Here is a 16,832-nt window from a genome sequence, read left to right on the forward strand (position 1 = left end):
ACACCCTTATTTAGCATAAATTCAACTACTAAATTTTGTTGATGCCAGTAGCTGCATCCTCATCACCTGCCAGAGAAACCATCTTTGTCCAATGCTGCAGACGTCCTCAGTACCTAAACGACGGCGTCCTCTATGCTTTGGAGTGTGTTTGATATGCAGGTGAAGGTATCGCGACTGCCATATTGTGTGCAGTTCAGTTTCTCCTGCCAGACGGCACCACGAGGTCATGTTTGGAAAAAAGGGGGAAAATCTGCTCTTCGCCATCGCGGCATGCTCCGGTCTGCCTAAGGTCTGTCCCTGTTATGACAGGCGATCTGCTACATTCGAGAAAAATGCCCCTCCTCCCTTCTAGTCGGGACGAGTTGTGCCTGGAACCATTGTTTGTTGCTGTGCGTGATGGCCTTCTCCCTGTGGATACTTTCAACAATGGCTCAATCAAACCTTTCACTATGTAAAATGCTCAGTGTTGCTGATGGTGGCCATAGGCGTGGTTGTGGTTTGTCACTGTTGCTTTTGACGTGGCTGTCATGCAAGTGCAGGCCGCTGCTTGGAAAACCGTCTCAGTAGATGGCCTGCAGATTACAGTACTCACTACCTCGGCGGAACACAACCCGTGTAATAATAGAGACTGAAATGGACGGAAGATTGAGCGACGTTGATCAACAACTATAGTCGGATACAACTTTAGAAAAAAGGGGGCGTTTACTCCTCTGACGTGGATGCACACGAGCATCCACCAATGGGCGCGCACACTCTGGACTGACGACATGAGCCAGATGGCCGGTGACCCCGCCGACGGAGAAGATGACTGCCCGCGCTTCGAACTAGGCCAAGTAGCCTCAGCTGTGTGCTTCAGCAATAAATGGATTGTTTTAAATAAGTACTTTTTCAATAGCAAATGATTCATTTTAAGCTTGGAAAACGAGTAGTAGATACGCCGTGTACATGCGAGCTAGCACAAAAGCCATGCAGAGCTGCTCTTTCTATACTTTTGTCGCTTGCAATGAAGCTAAAGAGCAGACGACGGGCAGCTTTGTAGAAGGCATGGTGTTATTTTTCTGTCGCTATCCGGCATGTGCTGTAGCACATCAGAGCTCTACTAAACCAGTCATCAAAATACAAGTCTTTATTTATACCAAGAATTGCGCGTTTCAGGAGTACGATTTTTTGAGCGGAGCTATTTTAGTCGCGGAGGCAATCGGCTGTCGCGCTTGGGTCATCTGGGCGGAGCCTCTCCTTTTTGCTAAAGTTGTATCGGACTATAGTTTCGTTTTTTTTTTCTAGTGAACTTTTTTTAGCATTCTACAATGTAGGGGCCCGCTAAAGGAACCCTCTATGCTTGATATGGTAAATGTAGCTTTATGCATATAAACACGTAGATAGAAACGGAACAAAATTGCTGTTGACTGCACTAGCTGCCTAGCGCAGTTAGCCGACGCCAAAACAGCGGTCAGCAGTCCATGGAGGGAGAGAGTAGGCGTAAAGGTTAGTACAGAGTAAAAACGAGATATTTACAACAGAGCGACTAAGTAAAAATAAACAAAAATCGTTTTGAAGTGACTTGCTCGAGAAAGCTTGTCACCGGCATTGTTGGGTCGTGTGGAGCAGGGGCGGTGAGACCCGACTGCTCGAAGAAGTCTCGGGGCTTTTGTAAGCTACCCCGGACCACGCGCACGTTCATAGAAGTTAGAGTTGTGAGCACCGCTGACACGAGTTTTGTTTCGACCGCATGTTGCCGTGTGACCTGATGACCATTTCTTTATGGTCAGAAACCCCCCCCCCCCCCCCAGCAAGCTCGTTTCCATTACTTTGGTGCTAACAATACGCAGAGCTTTTTATATATATGCGCGACGGAAAGGCTTTGTCTGTAGGCAACTAAAGCGCTATCCTCGCGAATCCCAAAACAGGTGTCGTTTATGTAAGAGGCGCCGCTTTCTTTTTTTTCAGCGCTGTTTGTAAACTGCATGAACATGAATAGGAATTGGTGTGGCGAAAAAATACTCCTAGGCCATTGGCCATGTCCTGTTTGCAGGAGCCGGCATTAGTGCCGGCTCCTGCAATCGCCGAAGCTACGCAGCGTTGATCTGAGCTAGTACATGCAGTGGCGTAGCTAGGTCGTCTGGCACCCGGGGCCCATAGGTCTTCCATAGGGTCTTCTCTCACCCCCCCCCCCCCCCCCTGGTGTAGACGAGGAAGGCGAGGATATCGACCATTTCCGGGTTTCAGCACCAGTACAGCCCCCTTGGATACCGCGCACGTTCCCCGGTTCCTCCTCTCCTTCGCTTTCTTTCCCAGAGATCGGGAATGCAGCAAATAAACGCCGTTTTTCCTACGCCAAATAACACAGGGTGCTGCACTGATAACTTGTGACAAGCGCATGTGTGCACATATTCTTTCAGACTAAGGCTTGGCAGCCAATACAAATGCGGCATCGTGGAAAATATGGCTCGCGTCACAAGTAAAAAAATTATCTTTATAATAAAGTTTTAATTACCAATTTTAGCGGCAATATTGCATTTGCAAAATTGAAGCCCGACATTCATATCTTGCCCAACAACAACTTCACAAAAATCGTCGTAGGTACTATGGCACGCAGTATTTTGTCTGTGGGCAGCCCTGAACGAAAACGAAAATTAAATTGTGTGTCAGTGACGCTGATCTCCCCACCCTATTAGAAAACGCTACCTGCCTCCCCGCTGTGCGGGCGCCAATGCTATGACAATTACGAGTTCTCTTCATTCTGATCAATAAAGCCTTGTTTTCATTTGCTGCTATACGGACAAACGTGATTATCCGAGCTGCGGCACCGCCGCATGGTTGGGAACAGAATAAAGCACGCTTCGCGGTGATTCTTGGCGTCACCATTAAAAAAAAAAAAAAGAAAAAGCCCGCGATGAAGTTCGTGCCAGCGAAAGCTCGCACTACTGTTGGTCTGCACTAGCAATGAAGAGGATTAAGGGACCAACGTCACTGGTCCACTATTTCGTATTTCTTTCGCTGCTGCCATATACTGGGCGCCACCCGCAGTGCCAAAGTACTGTAGGTTGTAGCACCCAAAACGACTTTGTTTTTCTGTTGAGTTAATGATATGACTTTGAGTCCCCAGTTCTCGAATTAGAGTACTTCCTCTATAAGTACTAATTACGGGATTATTAAGGATCTGGTTATTACTTATCTGCCATATTTTTCGTGCTACCGAGAGTTCCTAGTAATCACAAAAAGACATAACTTCATAGAATCTCGATCGGGAAATGTCCTTACAAAATTCACCTTCTTTTTAATAAAATTCTGTGCAGCTGATACAGACACTGTACTTGTGCCATGAAGTAACACAACAACAACGGTTTGCTGAAACTTTCGAGGGTAAAGAGGAAAGCGTGAAACATAATTAACGGCAGGTTTCGCAGCGGCTTCTCGGAGCGAGCGGGAGAGGGGAAGCAAAAGCGAGCCGAACATCGCGGCGGGCCCGCGACTACAGCCTGTCGAGTCGTACGCCGACAAACTCTTCGGCCGAACCGGGTCTGAAGACGATCCAGAGAATCCCATTCGCGACCTTTGACGGCCCCACTTATGCAACGTCGCTCTCAACGAACGCGTCGCCGTAAACGCGAGCGCCGGGCGCGCTGGTTGAACGCCCTCTTTCTGCCGTCTTTGTTCGTCTTCGCTGCGCGTTCTGAACGGAAGAGGGACCCCCTCACTGTACGTTTAGCGACTCCTGCTCCCAGCATGAACGCACAGCACGAGCGCACCCCACACGAAACGTTCCGCTAAGGAGAGTAGTTTAGCGACCATTTCGCGAATTAAATTTTTTAGCTTGCACATTCGTGCAATTATTTCGTGGAGTGTTGATAGAGCTGCAGCCGACAATTCGGCGGCGCAACGCATCGGGTGCATGAGCGCGGGCTACTGGATACCGGAGCATTCTTTGCAATTTGCGCCCAGTCAAGCCGCCGGAAAGAGGGGTGTCTTCAGGCGTATATGACACCCCTCCACTGCCCCTTGCACCCGGGGCCCCCGGCCCCCCCGCTGTTGCTACGCCACTGAGTACATGAGAGGGTGACCAGTTCAAAGGTTCACCTACTGTGATACAGCAGGTACGGTAACGGCGGCTAGAAACGTCTTCCGCCGCACTTGACAGTTATATAGAACGCTAAGCTGCACACGTTAATTAGTTCTAACTGCGATGCCTTCGGATATCAGAGGCCATATACCGTCGTTGGGGCAATCTCCCGACGGCAGTGATAGGTGGTGCTGACATCTCAAATGTTTCTTTCATTAAGCTTCGACTCGATCGAAACGAGAAGCGATCTCGAAAACACCACAAGGTTATCCATAACACCCTGACGTAGAAGCGGCCTGAGACCAAGCGAAAGCCGTTTACGCAATCATTTGCTACGAAGGAAGTGCATTTTACAAAAGCAACGCCAAATTCAATTTGAAGCGGGCAGCCCGGACCGCTGCCATGTTTCACGCAAACTCCGCAAACCACACAAAGAGGCTAACGCTAAATCTGAGAAATAAAGCGTGCGTATGCTATACGCTATGGTTCGTTTAGTGTTCTGCGCATGCGCAGTGACGACCCGCTATATTATTACGGTATCTTCGAGCGATGCTCAAGCGACGAGCCGAAGCGAGAACGACGAAGTTGGTCGGTGCCCTTGGCACGAGCGAGTGTCAGCCTGGCTGCCTGGCTCCAGTGTAAATAGCGTGTAAATAGCATCTTTCGTCTGTGTCCTTCCACACGTAACATTTCTGGTGGAGGAGCGGGGTATCGATCCCCGTACCTCTCGCCTGGAGGGACAGGATGTCGACGACTGGCTCAAGCTCTATGAACATTCCAGTGCTAATAACAGGTGGGACCCAACGATTATGCTCGTCAATGTCATCTTTTATCTCGGCGGCACCCCACGCGTGTGGCACCAAACGCATGGTGACGAAATAACAAGTTGGGACAGTTTCAAAGAAAAGCTTCGGGAACTGTTCGGCGACTCCATTGGGCGCAAGGCTGCCGCGAGAAAGGCTCTTGCGTCTCGTGTTCAGTCATCTACAGAGCCATACGTTTCCTACATCCTCGACGTCTTCTCTATGCCGTAAAGCTGACGATAATATGTCCGAAGCAGATGAAGTGGCACGTGCTAAAAAGCATCGCCGACGACGCTTTCAATTTGCTTGTTTTCGGCAACGTCTCGACTATCGACGCCATTATGAAAGAATGCCGTCGTCTTGAACAGGCTAAGAGCCGCCGTATCTCACACCACATTGCGCGGCTACCGAACACTGCTGCTACGTCGACATGTGAGGGTCGACCGCGTCAGACCGCCACCTGTGACGGCGTCACCCGTATTGATCGCCGCGAATTCGAGGCCGCCTGTTTGCCAGCCTTCTCCACGACGCCTCCCGATCCGCCAGCAGCCACCATTGCGATGATTCAGGCCGGTCGTCAGACAGGAATTTGAAAACATGGGTCTGAACACCGTGTGTTCCACGTTTCGACCCAGCGTTCCCCAGTTATCTAGCGGCCCTCCTCGTCCCCGGCAGTCCTTTTCTGCCCCATCTTGCCGCAACCCGTCCGAATGGCGTACCCCATATGACAGGCCGATCTACTTCCACTGCTGTCGCATCGGCCACGTCGCCCGTCACTGCCGCAACCGATGGCCACCACCTCCTCGGACTTACGCCGCCACTTGTTCCCGCACCTTTCGACCTCCTGTACCCTATGCCACCCGCCATGAACCCACTACCGCTGATGCCCCTGCTCCGAACCTTCGCTACAGCCGCTCGCCCTCACCTCGACGCCACCAGTCTCGTTCACCCCAACCCCGTCGCTTCTCTTCGCCGCCTATCGCCTCCCGGACCCAGCCGGAAAACTAGGCACTGCAGCTTCTGGAGGTGAAGCTGCGTTGTCGGCCCTGCCCTCAAATCCTCTGCTCACGTTACCTACTAACCGAAACTTTCTTGACGTTGACGGTTATCCTGTCACGGCACTCATCGATACAGGAGCACATCTTTCTATTGTGAGTGCTGCCTTCCGACGACGACTGAACAAGCTCCTCACCCCAGCGTCGGCACGCGTCGTCCGCGTTGCGGATGGCGGTACTGTGCCTATCATCGGCACGTGTACGGCACGTGTCAGCATCGCCGGCCTCCACACTCCTGTCCTCTTCACCGTAATTGCTCATTGCCCCCACGACCTCATTCTCGGCCTCGATTTTTTGTCCGCCCATTCTGCTCTTATTAACTGCTCTTCCAGTACCCTTCGCCTTGAGTTGCCGATGCTCGCAGAACCTTCTGATGCACCCCACTGCCGCTTTCTTCGCCTGCCGCCAAAGTCCATAGCCTACATTGAACTGTTGTCTTTCCCACCAGTTCCTGACGCTGTCAGTTCCTGTCACCGCGCCTCACAGTATACTTACTATTACTGCGAACCACACTCGCATGCCTGTTTGTAACTTTGGATTGGATTTGCCTTGCCACCATTGATTGTCTCGGCGACCAATACGTGGCAGCGTTATCGACCGATGGCATGCCCCTCGCGCCAGCCTCGGGCGTCCATCCCAACATAAAGAAAATGGTTGCGACGGACCTGTCCTCTACGCAGGCTGAAGACCTTTATCAAGTATTATCATCCTACCGCGATATTTTCGACTTCGACGATCGCCCTTTAGGCCAGACGCTCGCGGTAAAGCATCGCATTGTTACTGGCGATGCTGCGCCTATTCACCGACGACCGTATCGAGTTTCTGTGTCGGAACGCCGAGTAATTCAAGATGAAGTGAACAAAATGCTCGATAAAAACATAATTGAGCCTTCATCGAGTCCCTGGGCGTCACCTGTGGTGTTGGTTAAGAAGAAGGACGGCACGTGGCGCTTCTGTGTAGATTACCGTCACCTGAACAGCATTACAAAAAAGGACGTCTACCCGCTCCCACGTATAGACGACGACCTTGACTGCCTGCACGGTTCCAGCTATTTCTCGTCTAATGATCTTCGTTCGGGATATTGGCAAATTTCTGTTGACGATATGGACAGAGAAAAAACCGCGTTCATCACACCTGATGGCCTATACCAATTTAAAGTAATGCCGTTTGGATTATGCAACGCCCCTGCCACCTTTGAGCGCATGATGGACTCCTTGCTCCAAGGTTTCAAATGGTCCACATGCCTCTGCTACCTCGACAACGTCATCGTCTTCTCGCCAACGTTCGACACTCACTTTGAGCGTCTCACAACTATACTTGATGTATTTCGAAAGGCGAAGCTGCAACTTAACTCGTCCAAATGTTGTTTTGGCCACCGACAAATTACTCTTCTGGGCCATCTCGTTGACGCTTCCGGAGTACAGTCTGATCCCGACAAAACTCGTGCTGTCCGAGAGTTTGCGGTTCCGAAGACAGCCGCAGACGTTCAAAGTTTTGTAGGGCTATGCTCGTACTTTCGTCGTTTTATTCAAGATTTTGCGGCCCATTGCTAGACTCCTCACTAATCTTTTAAAGAAAGGCGTACAATTCTCGTGGGGTACTACGGAAGCCGCCGCCTTCTCTCGTCTCATCACTCTTCTCACCTCACCACCCATTCTCGCCCACTTCGACCCTGATGCCCCTACAGAATTGCGTACAGATGCCAGCGGTCACGGCGTAGGTGCCGTCTTAGCCCAGCGTCAGCGTGGCCAGGATCGCGTTATTGCTTATGCGAGCCGCCTCCTCACACCATCGGAGCGCAACTATTCCATAACATAACGAGAATGCCTTGCTGTAGTCTGGGCGATTGCGAAGTTCCGTCCTTACCTTTACGGTCGCCCTTTTTCCGTAGTCACTGACCATCATGCTCTCTGCTGGCTCTCATCGCTGAAGGATCCTACAGGCCGGCTTGGTCGATGGGCTTTGAGGCTACAGGAATTTTCGTATTCTGTGGTCTACAAGTCTGGCCGCCTGCACCAAGACCCTGACAGCCTGTCGCGTTACCCTGTTGACGACCCTGACTCCTCCAATATTGCCAATGCTTCTTGTGTATTCTCTGTGTCGCAGCTGTTTCATTTCCCCGACGAGCAACGTCGTGACGCCTACATCAGAGCACTCATCGACCGTTTTGAACACTCTCCGGCCGATGCCACACTACGCGTCTTCGTCCTCCGCGACGGCACTCTGTATCGTCGTAACCTTCATCCGGACGGCTCTGAGTTTCTACTTGTCATACCTAAACACCTCCGCTCAACCGTTCTAGAAGAACTCCACGACGCACCAACGGCAGGACACCTCGGCCTATCTCGAACCTATGACCGTGTACGTCATACAGCATACAGCATACAGCATAAATTTACCACTTCCCGGCTACCACCCCCAAACGAACGGCCTCACTGAGCGTTTGAACCGCACCCTTACAGACATGCTGTCCAAATACGTTTCATACGACCACCGTGACTGGGACCTGGCTCTACCTTACATTACCTTTGCATACAACTCTTCCCGTCTCGAAACTGCCGGTGTTTCCCCGTTTTACCTCTTGTATGGCCGCGAACCGACGCTACCACTGGACACCGTGCTTCCGTCCACCACAGCTTCAACTAGCGCTTATGCCCGTGATGCTATCGCCCATGCCGAAAACGCCCGTCACTGTTACTTAGATTGAGGTGCGCGTTAAAGAACCCCAGGTGGTCAAAATTTCCGGAGTCCTCGTCTACGGCGTGCCTCATAATCAGAAAGTGGTTTTGGCACTTTCTGATTAATTAAATTTTTCAACGGCCATCGCAAGCACTCGCGCATAGCCTTGCGCACGGCCCTCGGACGTTTTCCAAGTTTCGACGACAGCCGTTTTCGTTCATTTCGCGAAGGACGGTTTTTCTACCTCGCCATGACACAGGCTTCCTATGCCGAGTTCTCACACTGGCCTTTGGAATAAGATCACACGCTCTGCACAAGCCGGAACTGCATAAACAGATTATTCGCCGAAAGTACTTTTTTCTAAGGGTCATCAGTCGACATAGCATGAATTGTGCACGCGTTGTCTGCCTTTTTCGAGCTGTCCGTTTCGAGCTGCTCGATCGGCGCCATGCACGGCAACAAGCAGATGGCGACACCTGCAGTAATTTTCGAGGGTCCGATGATTACTCGAAAAAGAAAGTGGGCAATGTGGAGGTTCAAGCATTGTGAGAGAGCGATGATTACGCGGGTAAGTACGACATTTCTTTGTACCGGAAGACCACCTAATGGAGACCATGTGTTTCAAAACTTCAGGGCGTAGGAACACGTGACATTCGGTTTGTTGCGCGTGGCTTGGAATGCTACAGGTGACGCAGGCTACCGCAATTTTCGCTGCAGTCGCGGAAACAGAGGCTCGCCTATTGTTTGCTGCTATAGTCGGATACAAGTTAAGTCTGCAGTGAAGCCCCGCCCACGCCCTCATGAAATGAACAATGAAATGAAATGAAATGAAATGAAATGAAATGTACCGAGGACTTTTGAAGACTGAAATGCCCAGACTCCATACACTTTCTCCATGTCTGTTGCACACCTCGTCGCTTCCACCGATGAAAAGACTCTTCAAGAACAGCAGACGGCCCGGAGGTATCAAGTGCGATGCTATTTTGAAAACGTCACATGACGATGACTTCGTTTGCTTCTGTGATTGGTTAGCGCAATAACACAACACCTCGAAGGTCTGTGTGCCTTGGCTGCCAACTGCTGTTTTTTAAACTGTATCCTACTATAACCCTATCGTTCAAACGGCTTCGCGTAGAATAGAGCAAATACACTATACTCTGCCAAACACATCGTAGATCACCGCGTAGGTAAGCAAGTTTCCAGGTCGTCGTGCGAGCCTGGAAACCAGGAGGAGGCGAGGGTAAGTTCTGTGTGCACTTCAAAAACGCTCCCACGGTCACTTGTTAACAAAAGTCAGCACGCAGGAAATTTCTGGAATCTTACTTTATCTGCAAATCTTCGGGGCACAGCCTAACCTGTTGGATAGCTGGCATGCAGTCATGGTGCACGGTGCTTGCTTGCTTGCTTTTTCTCCCAGCAGCGAAAAATGTGTGAACTGCCTTGGACCACGTCGAAGGCCTGGTTGTTGACACCTGTGCTTTAAGGAATGCGGGGTAGGTGAGACGACTACAGTCGAATACAACTTGTCTGCAGTGAAGCCCCGCCCACGCCCTCATAACCGCCAGCCACTGTTCCTCCGCGAGGCTGCAAATAGTTCGTGCTTCAAACTTTCCCTGTTACCTAAATAAGGTGGTAGCGACAAAAATAAAATTATAAGTGCGTAATTTTGTACGTTTTCACTCGTCTATTATAGCGGAACAGTCAAAGCCTAATTCTTTATTGAACCAAAATAAAACGCTTGCTTCGCGGCAGCTATTTACTGTCAAGTTTCACTCCAGTTGGCAGTTAAGTTTCACGAGTAAAACGGGTTCAGCAATGAAATGAATTGTACCGAGGACTTTTGAAGACTGAAATGCTCAGACTCCACGCACTTTGCCCATGTTTGTTGCACACCTCATCGCTTCCGCCGATGAAAAGACTATTAACGAACAGCAAACGCTCCAGAGGTATCAAGTACGACGCCTTTTTGAAATGGTCGCATGACGACAGTTTTGTCTGCTGCTGTGATTGGCTGGCGGAGTAACAACCTGGCGCGGTCCGTGTGCCTTGGTTGCCAACTGCTGTTTTTTTTTAAAAGTTGTATCCTACTATAGACTGAGCCAAACATGGAGAAATCTGGAGAAATCCGCGTTTTGCCCGCTTTGTAATGTTTAGTGGCGTCACATTCGACAAAAGTTGGAACTGATGTGAAACTGCTTGATATTCTGTTGCATAGATAGTGCCACCAGCAAAAAAAAAAATGCCTGGGAAATTTATTATTTATTGAAAAACTTTTGTTTCAGGCACGGCTTAGAAAAACTAGCGAGTACTAGTATAATTGCAAGACATTGTATAGCCCTACTAATAGGCAACACTCGTTATGAATTAGCGCGTAGATTAAGAAATATGCCAGCTTGCACGGACTAAGCCAGCAGAAAAATTAGCTAAATTCACTGCTCTCTTAAAGATTTCCTAATCAACATAAGGCAATTTTCTCTTCATAGACTTGCAGGGAAGGGCTTGCTGCTGGATTATAGAATATTTCATAGTTTCAACTTGAATAGTTGTGCCTACTATTTGGGTAATACGTGACTAAGTATAGCAATAAATTTCCTATTCGAAGTAATAACTGCGAGTCACTGGACCTCCGCAAGCTATTGTCCTGTGTGTGGCGTACCCTACGGGGTCTTTGCTCATGCCCCCAGCAACGACGCCCTTTTAACGCCCTTGCTCTCTATCAAAACCGCAGGGAGATAGACGTTGCAGAGGAATTTTGTGCGAAAGTCGCTGGCGGCACAGTTTTAGTCCCTGACATGGCTTCAGGCGACATCCCCGGTCCACGAGATACAAGTATGGACGCTCCGTTCTCTATGGAAGAGTTAGAAGCTGCTATGGCGCTCTGTAGGTGTTCGTCCCGATGTCATAACGTATACTGCTCTGCGCCACCTAGGTCTAGAAGCACGAAGATAACTCCTCAGCCTTCTTATAGCTCATGGCGAGAGGGTGCCTTGTCGTCCCACAGGAATGGAAACGCAGCCGCCTGGTACCGCTGCTAAAAGCAGGAACGTCACTACTCGAACTGGCATCGTATCGGCCTTTAGCACTTGCCAGCTGCTTCGGGAAGCTCATGGAATGTATGATCCTGATGCGTCTTAAATGGTACTTTACACACCACAAAATTTACCCTGACCCTACGGCGAGATTTCGACGAGGCCGTTCATCGATGGACATTGTCATCAATCTAGTAGCATCTGTAGAACAGCAAAAATCTTGGAAGCGATTATCAGTAGCACACTTTCTTGACATGAAAAGCGCTTACGACAACGTTTCCCATCAAAGCATTCTATACGCACTTTTGGTAGTTGAACTAGAAGGGCGAGTATATCGATGGATCAGAAACTACTTGACACAAAGGTCTTTGTTTGTACGTACGGAAAATGGTTCGACTACCGACCACTACACATGCCGGGGCGTTCCCAAGGCGGTGTTCTAAGCCCTATTCTTTTCAACTTCTCGCTTCTTGGGCTGGCCGAATCCCTACCGGAAACAGTGAGTGGTTCTATCAACGCCGACGACATCTGCCTCTGCACATCAGCACTCACTCACCTGCAGGTTCGCGCACGGCTACAGAAAGCAGCAACACAGGCATCTGACTACCTTCACACACAAGGCCTTACCATCTCAACAGAAAAATGTGCCTTAGTCGCTTTTACGCGAAAAGCGATGACTCGTTATCCAGTATGTATCAATGGTCAGCCTATCTCCCACAGGAGAAATCACCGGTTTTTCGGTGTCATTGTTGACCGGGACCTCTCTTGGAGCCCTCAGGTTGCCCACTTGAAGAAGAAGCTCACATCACATCAAGTTCATCGCCGGGAAAACATGGGGATCGTCAGTGGGCTCCATGCTACAGTTATATCGATCACTATTTATCGGATTCCTAGGCTATAGCTGTCCCGTGCTTGCTAAAACATGCAAGTGAAATCTTCAAGAACTTCAGAGCGTGCAAGCACTGGCACTACGTGTTTGCCTAGGTGTTCCGCGGAGCGCCCCAACAGCAGGAACTATTATAATGGCTCAAGACCATCCGATCATAACTTACATTAGCACCGACACGCTTAGGGCACATGCTCGTTACATTTCACGGATGCAATGAAGCTCTCTTGCCTGCCTGCCAGAACGACGACCACAGGCGTCCACCACCAACGAGGTTAGCATCCATCGTGCCTCCCTACCATCGAGCTTCACACCCTCAGGACGTTCAACCTCAGCTTTGTAGTGTTTAAAACAACCTCAAGTGCGTCTTATGCTATGTTCACACTACGGTCGTAACGCGCGTAACAGCTCTTTTGGCGTATCGAACGTAACGGCTGTAAAAAACGTTACGGCAGTTAAGCCGGCACCTTTGTTCACATTTACTGCTGCTTAAATTACGGCTTTTACAACAGGCCAATCAAATTTGGAGCTGAAGAATGGACGTCACCAGCGGTCCAATATGGCTCCTGCCAACATGCGAGCGCTGGCCGAGATCGAAGAAATTCACGCTCAAAACAAACTTATAGTCATGTATTCAATCGCCCAAAGACGACGAAGGCGACGCAGAAGGGTTTGGGTGCGGCAAGTATTTCTCGACAGGGCCGCGGAAGGCGATTTTCGCAACCTTTTCGCCAAGCTCCGAGTTGGTGACGCTGCGATGTTTCATAACATCATGCGCATGTCGCCCCAGCAGTTCCGCTTCCTTGAAAACCTAATGAGACCACTCATCGAAGTTCGGAGCACGCATCTGCGGCCATCGATTTCCTCGGCGGATAAACCAGGTGAACTGAAAACAGTCTCGCAAGGCGCACTGCAAAAATTTTCACGAACGCAGCCAATCGTGCGCACGGAAAGGCGGAATGGCACTTCTCGCGCCCGGACTGCAGAAGGGAGGGCGGAAGTGTCGTCACCGGTTGTTGAAAGCCGAAAGCTTATCGGTCATTGGCTGTGTCGCAACGGTCGTAACATAACAGTCGTAAATGTTGCCGACCCTTCAACACTCTCACCCACGATTTTTGCGAGAATTGCGCACGTTGGTACCTTTACGTTCGCAGTCTGAACTAGACGCATACGCTTGTTGCGCTTCCGCTTACGTATGTTACGAAAAATCGGCGCCTTACGAACGTAGTCTGAACATAGCATTACGGTTCCAGGGATAAGAAAGAAGACTGACCTGCCTACATTGGCCTTGAAGCAAGCAGCTCTGGATTGTTTGCACACTTTCTACTTTGACCGAGTCCCACATTATACGGATGGCTCTTCCACTCAGAGCAGCTCCACCGGCACAGTGGTTACACCATAACGATCACTAAGCATCCGATACAAGTTTTCTCACTTGACAACATCGACCTGCTCGGAGCTTGTCACCCTCCGAGGTGCCGTTGATTACATTAACATCCAACCGGCTTATCGGTGGGCGATATTCTTCAAGGCGACCTATTACAATGTCTTCTGTCATCTCTTCGTCGCGGGTCCTGTGAACAACTCGTGTCGGAGATACGAGAAGTGCTCCATCATCTGATCGCGAAAGGACACAATGTCGTGTTTCAATGGCTGCCTGGCCATTGCGGTATCTCCGGCAACGACCTTGCTGACGAAGCCGCTAAAAAAGCACACTAAAGAGCAGCCCTTGTTTCTGTGCTTTTATCGCGGACTGACGCAGCCCAACACTACATAGAAAACCGTTCACCTTGAATAAGATTTTCGGACTGTGGCCTCGCATATCGCTGCTACAAAAGACCACAAAATCGCTGCTGCGATGCTGCGATATTTGAAAGCTACCGGATTGAGTCAGCGTCTGTGATCTAGACTGAGTGACTGAACGATATCCCCAGTGGATTTTCTCTTCTTCTTTTAATCTTTCCGTCCCCTTTTCCCTTTCCCCAGTGTAGGGTAGCCAACGGGGCTCACTCCTGCTTAACCTCCTTACGTTTGATTTATCATTTGGTCTCTCTCTCTCCAGATGGCGCTCGCCTCCGTCGCATTGCCACCCATGCAAGAGGCCGCGTTTCTATCAGAAAGCTCGCTATCGTACATAGTGTTCGCCGCACGTTTCCCGGCATGCATTACGGTTACACAAGCTGCAGTTGCCGGGAAGCGTGAGATGCACTCGAGGATCTTTGAATGCTATCGCGTTGCACTCTTAAAGGCGAAACTTAAGCGACCTCCAAATTCTTTAAAGCGCAGATCTTAGGCGCCTGTTCCTACGTTAAGCGTCAGCGGCCCTCGGCGTAACCGAGTGGACGAGCACAGCGAAGGATGAAAGAGAGAACAAGGAGCCTAGCGAGGGTTGAAAGACGTCCAGAGCGAAGAGAGCGCGAAGAGGAAAGCGGAGGAGGAGGGTGCAGCGGTGCATGAGGACGAAAGCGGAGGAGGAAAGCGAAGTGCCGCACGAGGCATGCTACACGGCGGTGACCAGGCGACCATCCTATCTTTGTGCGAGCATGTCTCTAAAGAGCGGTGAGCGCGTCCATCGCTGGTGTGGGCTTCGGACCCACTGCGCATGCGCTACTTCAGTTGCGCCCCTGCCGCTGGAGAACGCGCTCTGCGCAAGCCACGCGTTCCCGTGTTCCGCTTTCTTTGTGAACAAAGAGCGATGCAAACGGCGGAGATGCTTTGTCCGCCACAGATGCTAATCTAGCTGCCCGACCAGAGGCTTAGCGCCACCGCCGAGAGCACCCTTTCGTTTATCCCCTCCCCCCCCCCATTTTACATTTTTACGTTTCAATTTCAACAACAGTTAAATTCCCCGACGTTTTCCTTGGCTTCATTGTCTGTTGGCTTTGTCTAGTAATAGTTATAGCGACCTACCGCTACTTCGCCGTGCCTCGCAGTTGTGGTCATTTTCCCTTGCTCCATAAATCCAGTTAACCTAGCTGTGCCTCGCCCTGGTTGGTCATTGCCCCCTTCTCTTTCTTGGGGCAGAAACGGCTGCCCGTCTGGTCTGGGGCGCCGCCACAACCACCCGGCAAACATGCTTTTACTTTTGAATAAAGCCAGTCAACTCTCCAATCTCAAGCTGTCAGAACGTGTATTCCTTTTCTCCGCCAAACCATGCTCCCAACATAACAAAATAGGTTCCCTCGGTTCCCCTTCTTCTTTCGTTTAATCATAGCGAGGGTCTCGTATCTGAGAGCTTCTATGTCATAGGTAGCATACCAGGGTTTATAGCCACGTGCCTGCTCTTCTAAAATCACGTGTCACGTGACGCAATGGGGCACAAAATATTCCACATCCGCCCACCATGGCTCTGAGTGGCGCTGACTAACACTCCTAGGGCTAGATCTACTAAACATAAGTTCCCAATTTAGTGGACGAGTTGGTAGGCGTCGCCGTAGCACAGTTAGCAGTGCAAAGCACGTATAATGCGCAGGTAGGAGGTTCGGCTCTCATTGGCGACAGGTTATCTTTTCGTCCACTTTCATTTCCGTTTTCTTTATTATTTTCTACTTTCCAATTTCAAGCACACCTAATTTCCCCGATGCTTTCTTCGACTTCATTTACTGTTTGCTTTACCATGCTATTACGTAGTGACATGCACACAAATTTTCGCAGGAACCAACAAGCACAATAAAAAAATATACGAGGGCACCTGAGCACTTCGTGTGGGTTTTCAATGCGAACGCATTAACGTGCAGTCGGAAGCCGCTGCGCGGTCCTTTGAGTTATGAACTCCTCGCGGAGAAGCAAGCGCGCTGAGACGCTTGGAAAACGCCCCCTCACTCGAAAAAAGCCAACGGCCTTTTCTGCTCAATGGACCGTTTGATGCTCTCGCATCAAAACTTGAGCAATGCTTTATGCCGACTTTTGGAAAAAAGTGAAAAAAGCTTTCAGCTGCACTTTTCTTTCTCTTTTCAGGAAGGATATTGACTGCATTATGGGCAACGTGCCAGAAAATGTCCTCGATATTCTCAGGAAAGCGTAGTTCTCAGATATGTACAGGCTTGCAACCGCGCAGGACAGCCCATGGAAGCGTATTGTTTAAGTATAACAGTTTGTTTAACCAGGGTACCAAGAATCACGTGGAAACCCATTCTCACACATAATAAAAACCTTACTAATTTGGTCTGATTCATTCACTGCTTTGGTGCATTTACGTTGCATAAAAAATAATGCCCTCCCCCCAATATTACACAGAAATCACTCACTTCACGATACAAATATATGTTACGCATGCCGCACGCCCATAGGTGCACACATGCCTGGATGGCATCACGTGAA

Source organism: Dermacentor albipictus, chromosome 6 (assembly GCF_038994185.2).
Source record: "Dermacentor albipictus isolate Rhodes 1998 colony chromosome 6, USDA_Dalb.pri_finalv2, whole genome shotgun sequence".
Classification (NCBI taxonomy): Eukaryota; Metazoa; Arthropoda; class Arachnida; order Ixodida; family Ixodidae; genus Dermacentor; species Dermacentor albipictus.